Source organism: Tiliqua scincoides, chromosome 3 (assembly GCF_035046505.1).
Source record: "Tiliqua scincoides isolate rTilSci1 chromosome 3, rTilSci1.hap2, whole genome shotgun sequence".
NCBI classification, from domain to species: domain Eukaryota; kingdom Metazoa; phylum Chordata; class Lepidosauria; order Squamata; family Scincidae; genus Tiliqua; species Tiliqua scincoides.
The window spans coordinates 215,616,030-215,634,252 of record NC_089823.1 but is presented as its reverse complement, the minus strand read 5'-3'; the positions used below and the strand labels follow the sequence as shown (position 1 = coordinate 215,634,252).

The window sequence follows — 18,223 nt, the reverse complement described above, 5'->3', positions numbered from 1 at the left end:
CCAAGGATGCATAGTCCGGACAGTAGCTGCTGACAGCCAGCCTCAAGCACACTTCCAAATGTTCATCAGTCATGGTGGAACAGTACTTGGACTTAATGATCTTCATGTAGGAAAAGGCTGACTCACATAAATAAGTGGAGCCCTTCCTGCCTCAGGTGCTCTTATATCCCTGAGGGCCCTATTGCCTTCAAGTGGCTGCAGCTGTGCAGCACACTCTGCTGGATGCCCAGGCCTTACCCTTAAAGGGGCAACTGCTGACACCACATCTACGTCCTCACCAGATCTTCCTCGATTCCAATACAAGTGGGGGGGGGGAGCAGATCTCTATACAGTGCAAAAACAGGGGAAAGGTGTGGGGGAGGGAAGATCTCTATATAGACATCACAGCAAGACCAGTGCAAAACCCCTTGCACACAGAACCAACAGATGGAAGTTGGGGGGGCAGATCTCCATACATACCAGTGCAAAAACAGGGGAAAGGTAAGTCAGCCCCAGTAGAGTCAATGGGGCTCACTCCCAGGGATGCGTGGATGGGAGAGAAGCCTGCCAGCGGCTCCTCTCCAGGTCTACTCACGAGTCAGCCCCAGTAGAGTCAACAGGCTCACCCCCAGGGATGCATGGACAGGAGCTCACTCCCAGGTATGCGTCACTCCCAGGACAAGGCTCACTCCCAGGGATACGTGGACAGGAGCTCACTCCCAGGCATGCGTCACCTGGGAGTGACGCATACCCAGGACGGGGCTCACCGCCAGGGATGCCTGGACAGGAGCTCACTCCTAGGGATGCGTCACTCCCAGGGAGCTCGCTCCCAGGACGGGGCTCACTCCCAGAGATGCGTGGATGGGAGAGAAGCCTGCGATCGACTCATTTTGCCTCGCGATCAACCTGTAGATCGCGGTCGACGTATTGAGCACCCCTGCCTTAGAGGAATGGGACTTTTGTCCCCTTCCCCTGAGTGAGGCACAGGGGTTGGCACATACTGGAGAAGCTTTGTCAAAAAAGACATAGTGGAAATGGAAAAGGTGCAAAAGAGAGCGACTAAGATGATTACGGGGCTGGAGCACCTTCCTTATGAGGAAAGGCTACGGCGTTTGGGCCTCTTCAGCCTAGAAAAGAGACGCCTGAGGGGGGACATGATTGAGACATACAAAATTATACAGGGGATGGACAGAGTGGGTAGAGAGATGCTCTTTACACTCTCACATAACACCAGAACCAGGGGACATCCACGAAAATTGAGTGTTGGGAGAGTAAGAACAGACAAGAGAAAATATTTCTTTACTCAGCGTGTGGTTGGTCTGTGGAACTCCTTGCCACAGGATGTGGTGATGGCATCTGGCCTGGATGCCTTTAAAAGGGGATTGGACAAGTTTCTGGAGGTAAAATCCATTATGGGTTACAAGCCATGATGTGTATGCGCAACCTCCTGATTTTAGAAATGGGTTATGTCAGAATGCCAGATGCAAGGGAGGGCACCAGAATGAGGTCTCTTGTTATCTGGTGTGCTCCCTGGGACATTTGGTGGGCCGCTGTGAGATACAGGAAGCTGGACTAGATGGGCCTATGGCCTGATCCAGTGGGGCTGTTCTTATGTTCTTATGTTTGTGTTTGGCTTTTCAGCCCAACCCACAGCATAGAATCTGGTTAATCAGGGCTCCGCCAGTCCCACCCAACTCCTGCCCCAGTTCCTTCCCCTCCCCATCCTCCCCCTGCTCTGTTCCATCGACTCCCCACCTCTCCCCAGCACCAAAACTACTCACTGTTGACCGACGCTGCTGGAATACTGGCTGGCCTTCCATGCATAGCTGAGGCTCGGGATTGACTGGCACTAGCCCAGTGCCAGTGTCCCTCCTCTTTGGGTGCCGCAGATGTGCCTTATGGCTACACCAAACACTGGCACTGGAACTCAGTGCTGGCACTGAGGACATTTAGGATTGAGCCCTAAGTCTCAAACCAATAGACACCATCCTGGCTCTCTATGGAGGAAGCAGTATCTTCTTTCTGTCCTAAATCTTGGCCAGTGTCAAAGATGACACTTGGTTATAGTATTGTGAGAGAGCAAGAGCAACTTTTTTCTATTCACCCTTTCCATGTATTGCATTAAGTCTTAATGATGCTCTACCTTAACTGCCTTTTTTCCAAGCTAAAAAGCCCCAGACATTGCATCCAGGAGCATGATAAGCATCTCCTTTCTATATGTGTTACATTGACGTGCTGGTTAATTAACTGGACTAGGGCATTATTATATTAAAAATGCTCTGTTGAAAGGAGAAGCAGGACATTTGCTTCAGAAGGAGATCGCCTTGTTTTACTGTTGTTGAAAGCTTGAGCCCATTAGCTAAAAGCAAAGCTTTTGCAAATATGCATAATTAGCCCATAAGAGGCTTTTAATTTTTGTTCAGGCACAGACCAGTAACCATTCTCTCTTTCCTGCTCCCACACACATGTGCACACACACACCATAAAGCAATAAAACCCATTGTTGAGGGGTTTCTGATGAAAAGTTATATAGTTTGTCCTCTGTGGCATTTCTGGTCTAGCCACATTGAATTTAGGGGTAATTAAAATGGTCTGCTGTATTATAATAATCAAACAATTACCTCTGGGGAAGGATGTAAGCCAGTAATAATCCACTTGATTATGAGGCAGCCGTTCTCCAAAGTAAGAGACTTTGGACTGTTTAGACATCAAGATCTCTGGCCTCATTAGAGATTAGACTTCAGAGACTTCAAGCAGCAGAGGGGAATTCTGGGACAGACTATAAAAGCAGCCAAACTGCTTCAGTACCACTAAATCCACTCACTTAGATTTACTTTCCTGGGTCAGCTTGTCTCAAGGCAAGCAAAGTACTCCATAATCCTTTTGGAGGCCAGGGATTCCTAAGTGACTGGTCAGCAAATTCAATACCAGCTCAAATCCTGGTGCCTTTGTAACCTGGTGGCTAAGCGAGTGTAATGCAATTTTTGATCTGACACTCGCAGGTTATGTTTGAGAGCTGATGTGCTGAACCCACACATTCACGATCATATAAATACATGCCCTTGTAGGCATTGAAGGACTTAAACCAGGATCCTTTATGGACCAGTTTCAATTGGGCATAGGAGGAAATTTCAGGCAGTTCTAGCTGGGTCACAGCCCAGAACCCAAATGGTCCTGGGTGTTATGTGACATCAGAGAGCCAGTTGTATGCTATAACCTGCAGTGAAGCTCCCAGATCTGCTAGATTCCCAGACTTTCTTTGTAGCTTCAAACCATCTGACCACTTACAAGTCTGCCTGTCTCAGATACTGGTGTTTCTGACAGTCCTGCACTCCATAAGTGATGGCGAACATTATTTTTCCCCAACACTGAGCTTACCTTCACGTCATAAAGACCCATCCTGTAATTGAGGTCACCTGCGGAATTTTTGAACTTAATGAACATATTTCCTAATTGTTGCCTTTAAGGGTCACTGCCATAAATTATAAGACTTACTAATGGGATAGTGCTAGCTCATTAAAGAAGCGTGTAATTGGAGATTATTTTGACCGGTTAAATGTAAGAATAAATTACTGCTGGAAGGCAGATCAATGACTTGCACAAAACAGAGCATGTAAAATGAGCAGTACGATTCTTCATTAGTACAAATTTAAATTACCTTCATGCACTTCCTTTGGTGGGGGGGGGGGGGGTGGAAAATTAACATGGTTTCCTCAACCAAAAGCTGCTACACAGAAGTGAATGTGAAGTTTCAAGCCTGGAAATCTGAAAGCAGACATATGAGTCATTTCTAAGCTTAACGTTTCCTTCGCTCAGGCCATCTTCTTTACTTTGTCCAGAGATGGAAGCAAACTACCACTGATCATGGCTGAAGGTGATGTTCACCGTAGGCTATGCTCTAGGAAAAGGGTGTCACAGGAAGAAAGGAAAAAAGGCTTTTGGAGCATGATGCTGATGAGACCCAGGGTGGGGACTGTGTCATACTTGATTGATTTTTTTGTAGGGGGAGGTAATTATATATATTTTTTTAATCTGTAGTATATGGAAGAAAAAAGAGGGAAGGGCATCAGGAATGGGGGGAAAGGGGACAAGGTGCACCATGAGCATTTTTTTTTTTACTGCGATCCTTTAAGAAAAGAAATGGTACTTTATTAGAGATCTTTTTAAAGTTATGGTCTTTATCTCAAGAATGTGAAGAGCTGTGGCTGTTTCTTACTATCTCCAATTCCGAACTTGCTACTCTGTTCTGGGGAGGGGGGGGGGAGAATGAAAGAGCTAAGATCTCCTACTGCTATTTGGGTGTCTCAGTTTTTCCTCTAGAGCAGGGGTGTCCAAACATTTTGGCAGGAGGGCCACATCATCTCTCTGACACTATGTCAGGGGGTGGGAAAAACAAAGAATTAATTTACATTTCAAATTTTAATAAATTTACATAAATGAATATATTAGAGATGGAACTTATATGAATGAATTAAGGTCTTGCAATAGCTCAAGGCCTATAAAAGGCCTTGAACAATGCAAGACTGACCTTTCCTTTGCTTCTGCTGTTGCATCACAGATGTGAAACAGCAAGCAGTGGAGGGAACCCTCATCCCACAGCTCACACAAGAGGTTGAACAGTTGACAGTCACACTGAGAGCAGTTGTGTCGGGCCAGCACAGGCTCCAGCAAGTCTTCAGAGGGCCAGAGGCTCATTGGAGACTGGGTGCTCCCTACGGGCCAGATTGGGAGTCCTTGAGGGCCACAAGTGGCCCCAGGGTCGGGGTTTGGGCATCCCTGCTCTAGAGGACTCTTCTCCCCATCTTGTCTTCCCCAGGATGTTGCTTCTTTTTTCCGGCTGCAGCTGACACAGTGACACACACCACTCCGATCCTTGCCCTACTGTTGGACTCACCTTGCCTGCAGGTCCTCATGATGTGCAGGTGCTGGCTGGGTCTTTTGTTGGAACAGAACACTTTCTGCTTGAAGAGTCAGGGTAGGGGGGGAAATGGTTGGAATTTGGTCCACCACCCAACCATGGGCATGGAAAGCAGGTGGATACATCTCCCAGGTTATTGCCAGTGGTCCCCAGGAGACTCCTGCTGATTTTCAGAAAGTCCTGGAATTTTAACAACCCTATACCTTCGCAATATTTTAACATAAATTCATTATACTGAAAACGTATTCTGTGATATGTTTCAAACACTGTGATAGCTTACATGGAGTGATACTACTATTTCATGATACTAGTATCCTACTTATGATGAGCAGATTACAAGACTGAAAAAACCGTGTCATCAACAGCATCTGCTCACCAGCTAAGCCCAGCAAGGCCAGTTCATGCTCTTCCCTATGAAATTATAATCAGTGCCTTTCTTACACTGGCTGCTTTTTCCTCACAATGTTCTGAAAAGAGAATCTGCCCACTTTCTATTTTTTTTTCTAGGTTGTGGCATCATTTCACATGGAATTCCAGACTCTTTCCAGATTGCAGGATGATCAATTGGCCTTCTTTTTCATTTAATTCAGGCTGAAGATATTAGGACAGCTTATCGTAGTCCTGTCGCAGACTAGATCCTCCAGACATCAAGAGCGTTTTATCTTTGCAAATAAGATTGGCTTAAAAACCAGATGCTTTGTGGTATGTGCTTGGAATCACATAGCCCCAAACCCCAGAAACTCAGGGAGGACAGAAGCTGGTGATTTTTCTCCTGCTTTCCCCGCAGAAACACTAGCAGTGCATTTACTGTGGTTTAACCAATTCAAGATATTTTGCTGTCCCATATAACTGAATTGCACAATCTGAGAGATCTATGCCCTGTTAGCCCAGAGGATGCTTAGCAACAATGTTTGGATCATCCCACATTCTTGCATTCCAGGATCTTTTGTGATAATGCATGACAGCTTGTGGTACACTTCTTGAACTATAGAGAACATTTATGTGTTTGTCTTTCAACAGTAGCATCTTCTCCAAGTGGTTTCAAAATAAATTTGGGGCAACAATCTTAATTCTAATATTTTTACTATCTTTTCATTTACCTTCTTCCTCGAATGGGGCTTTCTTTGTGTCCTGTAGGCCTCATGGGGCCGACAGTATCAGAATTGGGCTGTCCCACAAAACCATGAGGGTAGACCCATTCATGCTAATCAATGCAGCTAAGACCCAAATCCTAACCAACTTTCAAGCACTGACACAGCTGTGCCAGTGTGGCACAGCCTGAATAAATGCACTGCGAGTGTTTCTGTGGGAAAGCAGGAGAAAATTGCTGCAGTTGGATGGCAGTCATGGAGGCCTCCTCAAGGTAAGGGAATGTTTGTTCTCTTACCTGGGAGCTGCATTTCCCTTACCCCCATGCTGGAAAGTTGGTTAGGATTGCGTCCTAAGCTCACAACAATACATGTCAGTGTTCCAACGCTACACCTAGAAATGAGAACCTATTAAGACAAAGAGCTGAAGAAGATCTGCAAAAATGAGTTTGTCATTGATAAGCTCATAAAGCAAGCCATTGCCTGAGACAAAGCAGTGTAGCTAAATATCCAATAGGATACCATTTAAAAAAGACAGATGTATATGAAGGCATTAATGGAATGGTTATCAAATATGACAAAAGGATAGCATTAACACAAACTCTTTGTCAGGTCTTGATGAAGTCTGTCTGCAGACTAACCATTCATTCTGTTTCTAAATGAATCTTATGTCTTTAAATAATTGACTGAAAAGAAAAGGACTGAAATTTTACTTAGTATATCAAAACCAGGATCAATGGTTTTGGAAAGTCATAGACACAGAGATCTAACTTCTGTTGCTCTCAAAAGGGGTGAGGAAGTAGGCCTATGAGAGAATCATACCCCTCACTAGGATTCTCACTAGGATGAATACAGTCAGTAGCAGACTTCCTGTTCCCGGGGCAAAGGTCTGTGAAGCCCACCACCACCACCCCTGCACAAGAAGCTATGCCCTACCTCTAGAGCATGATGAAGCCTTGCGCAACCAGAGGACCAACTGGAGAAGCCTTGTGAAGCTTCCCTGCAGTCTTAAACTTCACTTCCAGAAAACCAGAAGTGTAGTTTCTAATGGTGTTGGGAGCTTCAGTGAGGCTTCCTGTATGCAGGGTGACCAGATACAATGGAGGATAGAGTGCCTATACCTTTAACCAATGTTTAGAAAGGGGAATTTTGGCGGGTGCAGCTTTTTAAACCCTTCTGTGTTCAGCTGCACCTGCCAAAATTCCCTCTTCTATACAGTGGTTAAAGGCACAGGCACTCTGTCCTCCATTGTATCTGGTCATCCTGCCTGCACGGTCCTAGAGGCATGCGGACCCAGCGGCCAGGGCATTTGCCCTGTTTGCCCAATGCTAGGTCTGCTGCTGAATGCAGTCATACAACAAGGTGGAATCCTGTCTATACATTTTCCCTAATTCCCCAAGTAAAAGGGCTTAGAGCAGCCATTTTCAATTTTTTTCAGTCATGGCACACTGACAAGGCACTAAAGTTGTCAAGGCACACTACTAGTTTTTAATTACATTATTATGTTACAACTAATTTAATTAATATAACTAAGGGCACAATCAGAAGTAAGGTCTACTCAGGTCTACTCAGAAGTAAGTCATATTTTGTTCAATGGGGTTTACTCTCAGGAAAGTATGGTTAGGATGTGGTTTCTGGAAAGGAGGAGCAATTTTTTGAATTACGTGATCACATTGTTATCAGTTGATATGCTCCGACACGCCAGGAGGTGCTGGCAAAGAGAGATGAGACTGAGCACATATTGGAGAAATGTGGGGTGAGGGGCAGTGAGGAGATGTGACTGAAGCAAGTGCAGGATTCAATGGGGTGGGGGGGAAGAGAGAATGGGAGGCAACTGATTCTGGACTTTGGAAGGTGGGGAAGAGGGAGGGGAGGGCAGTAAGAGAAGGGTTAACTGCAGTTATGATGGGGGAATGTGTGTGCAGGAGGGGGAAGAGAAGCGTCAATTGCCTGCTCATGTATTCAGAAAAGAGTGCGACCAAGAGCCCAAGCCTCCTGTATGGTCATACAGGAAGCCTCACTGACCATTCTTGTCAATGCGGCTTACTTCTAGGTAAGTGTGGATAGGATTGTGGCCCATAGCCTTAAAGCCAAAGTCTTGCCAGTGGAGGCAAAGCAGGGAGGGTCACTTTGGGGCATTGCAGGCAAGGAAAAGGATCTCTCAAGGATCCTTTTTCCAGCCAGCTGCTTCCACCTTCTGGCTCACTCTCACTCACTCCTTGCTCTCGCCTGCCGGGACCTCTTCCAGGCTTCTCTGGCTGCCCAATCGGTGTGAGGGGGGCAGGTACCAGCAACAGCAGGAGCTTCGAAGCCCCTTCGAGGGCTGCTCTTTTTTCTCCTGCTGCTGCACTAGGCTCCAAGCGGCCACTTCTCCCTTGCATGCTGCTGCGCACGCGCGCGCACACACACACCTGTCCTTGGCCTCACGGCACACCAGTGTGCCACAACACAGCGGTTGAAAATCACTGTCTTAGAGGCATACTGTTTTTATGAAGCAGGGTGTAATGGAACTGCTCCAGATCCCTGGAGGAGATAGGGTGTGGTGTCAACAGTGGCCCTTGGCTCTGGCAGGCAGCCATGGGTTAACACCAGGCCTCCAGGGCCTTAGATTGTGAGTGCTGCACAGCTGCAGCCACTTGGAGGCAGAAAGGCCCTTAGGGTTAAAAGCAACACCTGCAGGAAGGAAAAGAGATGTGGGTAGTAGAAGAAAGAAAGAGAACTGAACTGAAGGATTAATAGACTGAGGAACTAACTGAGTACAGGACAGATGGGTGAATGGACTTTGGAGACGCTGGTTTGTGGCTGCCATGCCCAAGACCTGCTGAGGATCAAGGTGTTACTGTAGTGGCTGGAGAAGCTGCTGGTAGGAGAGGGGAGGCAAGAGGACCTCTGCAGGTTGAACAGGTGAGCTACTCTGGTGGTTAGCCCAGCAGGGCTGCAGGGCAGAACTAGGGTCATTGTTGGGGAACAAAGGGGAGCTAATTAGCTTAAAGTGCGCATAGGTTTTCTAAGTGAAGATTGGACCTGGAATCTGGCAAAACACATGGGTCTCTATCCCATAGCTCCAGCACTGGACTATTCCCAGCATAGCACACTGGGTTCTTGAAGTTTTAATAATGCATTCTCATTGTAGACTAGCTGTTGCTATATCATCTGCTAGTGTGACTCAGTATGAAATCAGAAATACTCGGACATGAGAAGTTGTAATGTATGTAGCTCCTTTGGATTACACCCAGCCCTACTTAGCAGCACTTATACAGGAAAGGAAATCTTTTTTTTTATTCCCAGGAAGGAACATGAGCAGCTCAATTAGTCAGTTAATGTTCCTTGGAAAGCTGCACTTCCACAATGCTTGGAACATTAATTGCAGGAAGATAAGCGAACAGAATAGAAAGGGTGATTGTTCTGAATCAAGCCGACATGTCTTTTCTATAGCTAACACAAACAAGTAACTAAGAGCCCAATCCTGAGCTCGGCACGCCAGCTTATTGCTGGCGCACACTGTTGCAAACATGCCATAAGGCATATTTGTGGGCCTTAGCACTGGGTGTGCACTGGTGGTAGCCCAGTACCAGCCAGCGCTGGGCTAGCGCCAGGCAGGTGCTTGAGCTCCACTGCTTGGCAGTCATGTGGACAGCTGAGCAACGGAGAGGTAAGTGGAAGCATGGGGGGGAGGCAGAGAGGAGGTGTTACAGGGAGCTAGGAGGTGGGGAGGGAAGCAGGACCGGTGGAGCAACACGGAGGCACTTCGTTCACCTTTTGGTTGATGGTGAATCAAGTAGCCCAGTTGTGGGGCTACTCTGTTTACCCGGGGGAAGGGGACGAAAGCCTTCTGCAGCTGCCTGTGGCACACAGGATGTGGCGGCAGTCACTTTCAGTGCCACCGCAGCCCCACGCAGCTCAGGATTGGGCTGTAAGAGCATCATGAGCAGAAATATATCTCCATCACAGGGTCAAACTCATAACCCCACTCACATGGGCACAATCTAACATATGCACAAATGAATCCTCATTATAGCTGGGTTATGAGTGTAATACCATCAGCGGATCAGTTTATCACACGCCGAGCTTATCATCCATCACGCACCGAGGTAAGGTGCTTTCTTTCATTTCATTCATGTCTCAGAGCCCAATCCTATCCAGTTTTCTAGCACCGGTGCAGCTGCAATGCAACCCCAAGGTAAGGGAACAAATGTTCCCATACCTTAAGGAGGCCTCTGGGACTGACTCCCCACCACAGGATGTAATGCATACCCCATTGGCATGGCTGCACCGGCACTGGAAAATTGGATAGGATTGGGCCCTGAGGCTGCTATCCTAAACACTTTTTGTCATCTATTATTATTATTTTAAAAATATTCAGGGTCCTCACACCCCCCCCCCCCCCATATCCATGAATCCTATGTTTGAGGATTCACTTATTCCCAACCCCACCCCCTCTAGAGGCTCTTCTGAACCCTGCAGAAACCACATGGCTCTGCAGTGTTCTGAATGGCCGTTTAGGCCAAAAAAAAGTCATGATGAAGGCATAAAAACATACCCTCTGGTTTTATGAAAACATGATCTGTTTTCTGCCAGAGGCAGATCACAAGTGTATATCGTTAATTTAAATCTTCAAAAAAGCCATCTGTTGCTTGTGCCTCATTCAATCCCCTATGGAAGTGATTTGCTCAGTATACTTTGCTTCTACAGGCAACTCTATTAGGACTTTTACGTAATGTAAGAAAGCAACTGTACGTCTTTTCGTCTGATAAACTTTGGAAGGTGTTCATCCTGATTTTTCAGCTATTGAGATATTGAATGCCAGAGCCACAGGGTTTGCCAAGTGTCAGTCTGATGACTAAATGACTAAATGACAAAGTGCCTTTTATTTTAACTGCCTGAAATTAGACTTGTAATGAAATTTCCTTAAAGCAGGAAAAGAAAAAGAAAAACCAGAACCAATGAAAGACATTAGTTTGCAATGACAGATTCTTTATTTGCTCTACCACAAACAATTATATGCAATGCCAAATTTCTTTCTGTACCAATCAGTGTTGCATTCATCCTAAATCTGTGTAATTGCATCAAGGACAGAAAATGGGAACCTCTTAAATGACAATACCTTCATGCTATCTGCCAAGAACTTGCATGCAGTTAGAAGTAGCGATGCATGAGCACCCCAGTGTTTGGCTTTAAATGGGTCAAGCTTCTGCGCATGCTCTATACAAATGCTCGCAAAGACTCAAGCCTTTGTGAGTGGTTGATTTGAATGCTCACTAAGGCTTGAAAATGTCCTTGAAAGCTGGTGCTTTTTTTTTTGGTGAGTGATTGAACTGCTCACAAGGTTCCAATGCAAAGCACCCAGGGCTCCTGCAGCATCTTTTCTCAGTGGGGAAAGAATGCCCAGTGGAAAAGGGATGCTATTTACATCTAGGGTTCCCAACACATGGTCTGTGGACCACAGGTGGTCCACAGCGTCCCCCCAGGTGGTCTGTGACATCTCTGGTGAAAAAAGAAAAAAAAATGCCCTTCCAGGAGGAAAAAAGCCTCTAGCGCCAGCAGCCTGTCCATCTGATCAGGGCATAGCCTCTCTATCTCCTGCCTCCCCCCTCCACCTTCCTTCCCTCCTTGTCTGTGAGTGTCCAGACAAGCAAAAAAGTGAAGCGCAGGTGCCTTGTAAGGTGCACGTGTTTGTGCAGCCTGCTGGCTCAGCTGTATGCAGAGGAGAGGTGCCCTGCTGCCCACTGCCTCCAGCCTACTGCCTCCATTCCTTGACCCTGTGCCTTCAGGTGAGCCCTGGCAGCCTGGTTTCTCAGGAGTCAGATCAGGACTCCAGCCAGCCTGGGGAGTCCCTTTTGTGGGAGGGGGGGCAGGCTCCCAAAGGCATTGTTGGCTGGCTGGCTGGCTGGGGGGCTTTCCCTGGGAGTGGGTTTCTCTGGATGTGATTTCCCTGGGAGTGCAGACTCCAGCTGGCCAGGGAACACAAAGGAAAGGAGTTGGAGGCAGTGTGGCAGCAGGAGAGGGGAGGAACAATATGCTCAACCCCCAGCCCTGGTACCCCCTCCGCAGTTGGCAGGATTGGGCCCCCTGGATGTGCTCTTCTAACGCCCAGGGGTGGAGCAAGGGATCCAGGCAACCAGTTTTTTGTACCCCTTTTGGAGAGGGAAACAGGCAACATCTCTGCTATCTTACTGCAAGCTGCCCACCTGGGGAGAAGCAATCCCAGAAGTTGCAGAACAGGCACCACCATAGCCAAGTACAGCAGCTGGAACCCCTGACTCTTCCTCCTCAGAGAGCAGCAGCAGCTTTGTCCATGGGGAGCCCTCCCCCACCCCACACTTGGCCAGTTCCCCTATCTCCTCAGATTGTAATCCTATGCATGCTTACCTTGGAGTAAGTCCCATTGACTATAATAGGACTTACTTCTGAGTAGACATGCCTAGAATGGGGCTGTTAGTCACACTGTGGCTGTGATGAACTTCTCCAGAAATTTCTTCAATCCCCTTTTAAAGGCATCTAGTCCAGACACCATCATCACATCTTGGGGCAATGAGTTCCACAGACTAATGGCAGAGTAGGCAGCTGTTGTTCTGTGGCTGCAGCCTGCCTCTAGGCTTGCTCACACTCTCTTAGATCCAACCAAAGTAGTCCACAGCTAGAGCATGACAGCAATTAGAACAGGAAGTGAAGAGAGGCTTTTCCCCCCTGAAGACCTTGCAGTGCACACCAAAAGGACTTTTCTTCCTGAGACATGCAGCAGCCATTCTGAGATGTTCCTCTGAGCTGATGCTTCTCCTTCAGGACCGACCTGCCTAAATTGGGCTGAACACTTTCCTAAGGACTCTGGACTCACAAGTGGGGGGAGCAGGGCCAGGGCTGTGTAACGAAAGGAACTGTGGAGGGATGTGTGTGCTTTCTGTTGGCTCATTTAACTACCTTGGATGACTTGTCTATAATCCCCTTGTGCTTACCCTCTCCCTTTTTGAGGTGTTTTTCCACACTTAAAAGAGGCAAGGGCTTTGCATAATGTGGTCTGGTGTGGGGGGAAAGAGACTGGATTGATTTGGGTGGGTGTGAAAATCTCTGAGTTGGGGGGAAATTATTTTGTGTTCCATGTAAACCCAAGACTTTCACAGCTAGTGAAGCAAATGCAAGCATAACCATCACATTAACTATTAAATCATCTTCTTATGTATTACAAATTTAATTGTATTTTTTGTGTGTGAGGGTGGGGGGGGGTTGCATGTGGTCCCCGCCTTCTCCAAATTTTGCCTTGGTGGTCTCTGAGCTCCTAAAGGTTGGGAACGACTGATTTACATCTAGCCACACTGTAGCCATACACCAGTGGCCAGCAAACGAGTCCCAGTGCTGGTAAGTCAGCTCAGGAGGTAGGCATGAGGTAGGCTGGGTGGAACAGGGCAGGAAATGGGAAGGAACAGGACTCAGACTAGGGTGGAAAGGAAGCAGATCAAGGCTGGGAAGAGGGTGGTATTGGAGGCACTGGCACCAACTAATATCCTATTCCCATTCCCAGCCTTGATTTTTCTTCCCAGGTCCATTGGACTTGTGCTAGCAAAGTAGCTAGCGCAGGTGTGAGCAGACCCATTCAACAGAGGCTTGGGAACAAATTACCCAGAGGAGACCTTTGGGACCTGTTCCTCCCCTGCAGGATGCAGTGCACACTCTGGTGGTGTGGCTGCTTTACCAGTGGGGGGAGGGGGTGCGGCGGCGGCGCTGATTTAGGTAGGATTGGGGCAATAATGTTTGAACTTTCGCAAGCAATCATTTTCATTGCTCATAAGAGCTGGAACCCTTGTGAGCAGGCCTGTGTTTGCTTCAGTTCTACTCACAAGCATTTGGGCAGGCTGTTCACTTTTTTGAGCATCCCTGACCAGATGAGCATCTCGAAATTACAGGCCACAAGATTGAAATGGAGGTAAATTACAGGTGGATCTCCAGTATCTTTTCATGAGCTAACCTTAAAACGAAACAGGTCATAGTAGAGAAGGCCACACCTGGAGTATTGTGTCCAATTCTGGTCGCCACATCTCAAAAACGACTTAGTGGAAATGGAAAAGGTGCAAAAGAGGGCCACTAAGATGATTGCTGGGCTGGGGCACCTTCCTTATGAGGAAAGGCTACGGCGTTTGGGTCTCCTCAGCCTAGAAAAGAGGCGCCTGTGGGGGGACATGATTGAGGCATACAAAATTATGCAGGGGATGGACAGAGTGGATAGAGAGATGCTCTTTACACTCTCACATAACACCAGAAGCAGGGGACATCCACTAAAATTGAGTGTGGGCGAGTTAGGACAGACAAAAGAAAATATTTCTTTACTCAGCATGTGGTTGGACTGTGAACTCCTTGCCGCAGGATGTGGTGATGGCACCTGGCCTGGATGCCTTTAAAAGGGGATTGGACAAGTTTCTGGAAGAAAAATCCATTACAGGTTACAAGCCATGATGTGTATGTGCAACCTCCTGATTTTAGAAATGGGCTATGTCAGAAGGCCAGATGCAAGGGAGGGCACCAGGATGCAGGTCTCTTGTTATCTGGTGTGCTCCCTGGGGCATTTGGTGGGCTGCTATGAGATACAGGAAGCTGGACTAGATGGGCCTATGGCCTGATCCAGTGGGGCTGTTCTTATGTTCTTATGATTGTGAATTTGTATACAGCTGACCTCAGGTTACCTAATTCTCCAGAGTACAAATATTAACCTAGGAAGGGATGAAGATTGAGAAAATGACTCAGAGGAAGGTCTAACCACTTGGACCTCAAATGACTGCATTTAGCCTTTAAAAAAAACTATAGGAGTAGATCTGATTCCCCCATTGTCTCATCTAGTCTGTCCCTTACAAGTATATTGAACCAGAAGCAAATAAAGGCACTTTTTTCAGTGGAAAAAACTAACAACTCTTTGGATGGTATTCCTATAAAAATTACTTTATTGATTAATTTTTCTGAGGCATATACAGTAGACAGGTGAAAAAAGGCTAGAACTTCTTTCCATACATGAGCGAGGAAAAGAATTCATTCTTTATATCCTGCCTTGTTTCCATCATGGAACTCAAAGCAGTGTACATGGGGTTCCCAAGTGTTCTTCCTCCCAGGCACTGACTGGCCTATTTAGTTTGTTTTATAAGTGGAAAATCCCTATGCTGGAATTGCAATTCATAGAAAGCTGCCTTATGCTGAATGGGACCATTGGTCCACCAAGGTCAGTATTGTCAGCACAGACCAGCAGAGGCTCACAGGGGCTTCAGGCAAGAACTTTCTTCTTCTTTACATGGGGATTCCAGGGACTGACTTTGGGACATTCTACTTGCAAAGCTCGTGCTCTGCCACTGAGTCACAGCCCTTCAGATTTGACTGGGGGAGGAATTTCAGTAGAGATGGGGCAAAATGTCCTGCCAGCATAAAAACCTGCTTGTGATTACCCTTGCAATTAACAGCCAGATCCAGACTAGGATCAGGCAGCACATGGAGGGATTTATGACACTGAATCGGAGCTCTATGGTCATAAAATGGCAGAGCATTGCCAGCAAGAGTGCTGGGGTAACTCTTTGCCCCTGCCGGTGCTAGTAAGCCAGCAGGGTTGGGGTGGGCAGAATGGAGAAGTGATTGAGCAATGGCTCCACTGGTATCCTGTCCTCTATTTTGCCCTTGATATGCCTCCTTCCCTTTACTTAAACTTGCATCAGCTAAAGAGTTGGCACAGGTCTGTGTAGATCCATTGGAGACCATGTGGGAGCAGAGATAGATAAGTAAAAGAAATGTACTTTTCTGCCACTGCTGTATCCTGCGGTCAGTATTTAGATAGTAAATTGTAAATTGTGCAAAAAAAGAGTATGTTTAAGAATATGGTTAACAGCCCAATCCTGCACTCCCATGGCATGCGGCTGTGGCGGCACCAAAAACAGCGGCTGCCACAATCAATATGCCCATGGCAGCATGGATGGCACCTCGGGAGAAGGAGACTTTCATCCCCTTCCCCCGGGTAAAGGAAGTAGCCCCGCAATGGGGCTACTCGATTGCGCCTTACACGAATGCTCTTACACACAGAGCCCCAAATGAAAGCTCTGAATCCAGTGGAGCAGAGCTCCACTGGACCCGCCTCCCTCCCTCCCAGCTCCCTCCCCATCACACCTCCTCCCCACCCTCTCTCCACCCTCTGCCCACCTCCTTGGAATGCCTCTCCCCCAACCCCGCTTACCTTACTGCGGCTTGGCGGTCCGTGTGACCGCCGAGCGGCAGAGGCTGGGCGCCCGTCCAATGCTAGTCCAGTGCCAGCCAGTTCTGGGCTTGCATGGGTGCTGGCCAGGCGTTAGGTCTCGCAAACATACCTTACAGCATGTTTGCGACAGTGCGCGCCAGCAGTAAGCCGGCACATCGAGCCCAGGATTGGGATCCAGCTCTCCTACTGAAATCAGTAGGACTTAAAAGAGCTTACATTTGGCTGGTTTGTGCTCCTAGTACTTGATGGTTGGCAACCTTCAGTCTCGAAAGACTATGGTATAAGCCTACAGCACTTGGTATTCCCAGGTGGTCTCCCATCCAAGTACTAACCAGGCCTGACCCTGCTTAGCTTCCGAGATCAGACGAGATCAGGCATGTGCAGGGTAACAGTTTAAGCACACCTAGTACTTAGGCAAAGTCAATCATTTGTAACAATTGTCACTCAAGCCCTGTTCACTTGTTTGTGCAGAATGAACACATATGGGGGGAGGGTGTGAATAAGTGAATGAATGTGCTGTATAAATGAATAAATGGAACTTAGTTGTAGAACCAGTAAACTGGCTTGAAATATAGATGTGCCCAGAGGATAATCGCATGGGTTCTGAAACACAAAAGGAAGGTGAATATCCCACCCTACATTTCCTAAATGATGAATGGTGAATTTCAAGATCCTGCTTTTTTCCCCACCATCTATAGGGGACTCCAAATTATCTATTCTCCTTTATGCTGATGATATTGCCTTATTTTCCATTACTTCTATTGACATGCGCAGAATACTCTCTAAATTGAGTGCTTTCTGCGCATATGAAAAGTTAACCATAAACTATAGTAAAATAAGAGAACATCCCATATGATCTAAGACTTTGTATATGTGGAGCAGATGTAGTTGAAGACATCTTTCATTATTTATTTACTTGTCCACTTTATGAAGCACCAAGATCTAAATTCTTGTCACCTTTAACCCTCTTGCTGCAGGATAGATCTCCTGTAGCCCAGGTTTGTTGTCTTTTAGTAGGTGCTGATATGGGGATTACTTTGCAGCGTTGAAAATTCGTTCAAATTATGTAAAGTCTTGTGCAGTATAGCAATTGTGTTTATGGGAAATTAATTTATTCTATAGAGCTGATTCCGCCAGGGTTTATTTTATTTCTATGAAGTCAGATTTGGTTCTATTTCAGTCAACTCTGAGTTAAGCTGTAAGCCTTTGCAAATGGCTTTTGATATTGTGGTTTTTTTCATGTTTTTTTTCCTTTTACTAGTTGATTTTACTTGTATGATGTTCATAATTGTTCCTCTTTTTTAGTCTATGGACATATTTTAATTTATTGTTCTTTTATTGTAATGACCTATGGTTACCACAATTAAACTTTGACTGACTGACACCCTACATTTCCTAAATGATGGACCAGTCCGTATTTTATTTTTGCGTCGACTCACTGCAAGGAAGTTCTGCTAAGACTGACAAGATCGCCTTCTTGTGTAAGGTTTTGGAGTTTTATTTTATTTATCCTCACTTGTAACTTAACCTTTTGAAAAATTACTCAAGACACTTCACAAGCATTTAAAACAACCAACGTAATTGCTGAAAAAGCAAAGCAATTAAGATGTAATTGTAGTTCCAGTAACATATTTAAAACTCATTTTCTCAAGGGACTGGAAAGGCTCCTTCAAAGCTTTTCGACTCTGCCAATTGCATATTTATATTATATATTAAAACTAATGGATGGAGCTATCCCAGAGGCTCTTAGCTCCATAGGAACCCTATACAAATCCTGTTAAGAATTTATTTGAAGAATAACTAATGCATAGAACCCAGTAGTTGCTTTCCAAAAAGTGCAATCCCACAGATAATTGGACAGATGCAAAACAGAAGAAGCTGTAGTTATGAGTATTACGTTTCTTGAGACACTTCATTAAATATACTGTGTTCTGTGGATTTCTAAACAGCTTTCGTATAACAGGCTCAGCACAAAACAACGGTGAATCATAGTGCATGTCCACAATCTACCGATTTGCACCA

At 46.3% G+C, this 18,223-nt stretch overlaps 1 pseudogene; it reads right to left on the bottom strand.

Moving 5' to 3' along the window:
• Window positions 1–16,484: 16,484 nt before the first annotated feature.
• LOC136646395 (5S ribosomal RNA) lies at window positions 16,485–16,600 on the bottom strand (annotated as a pseudogene).
• Window positions 16,601–18,223: the final 1,623 nt, after the last annotated feature.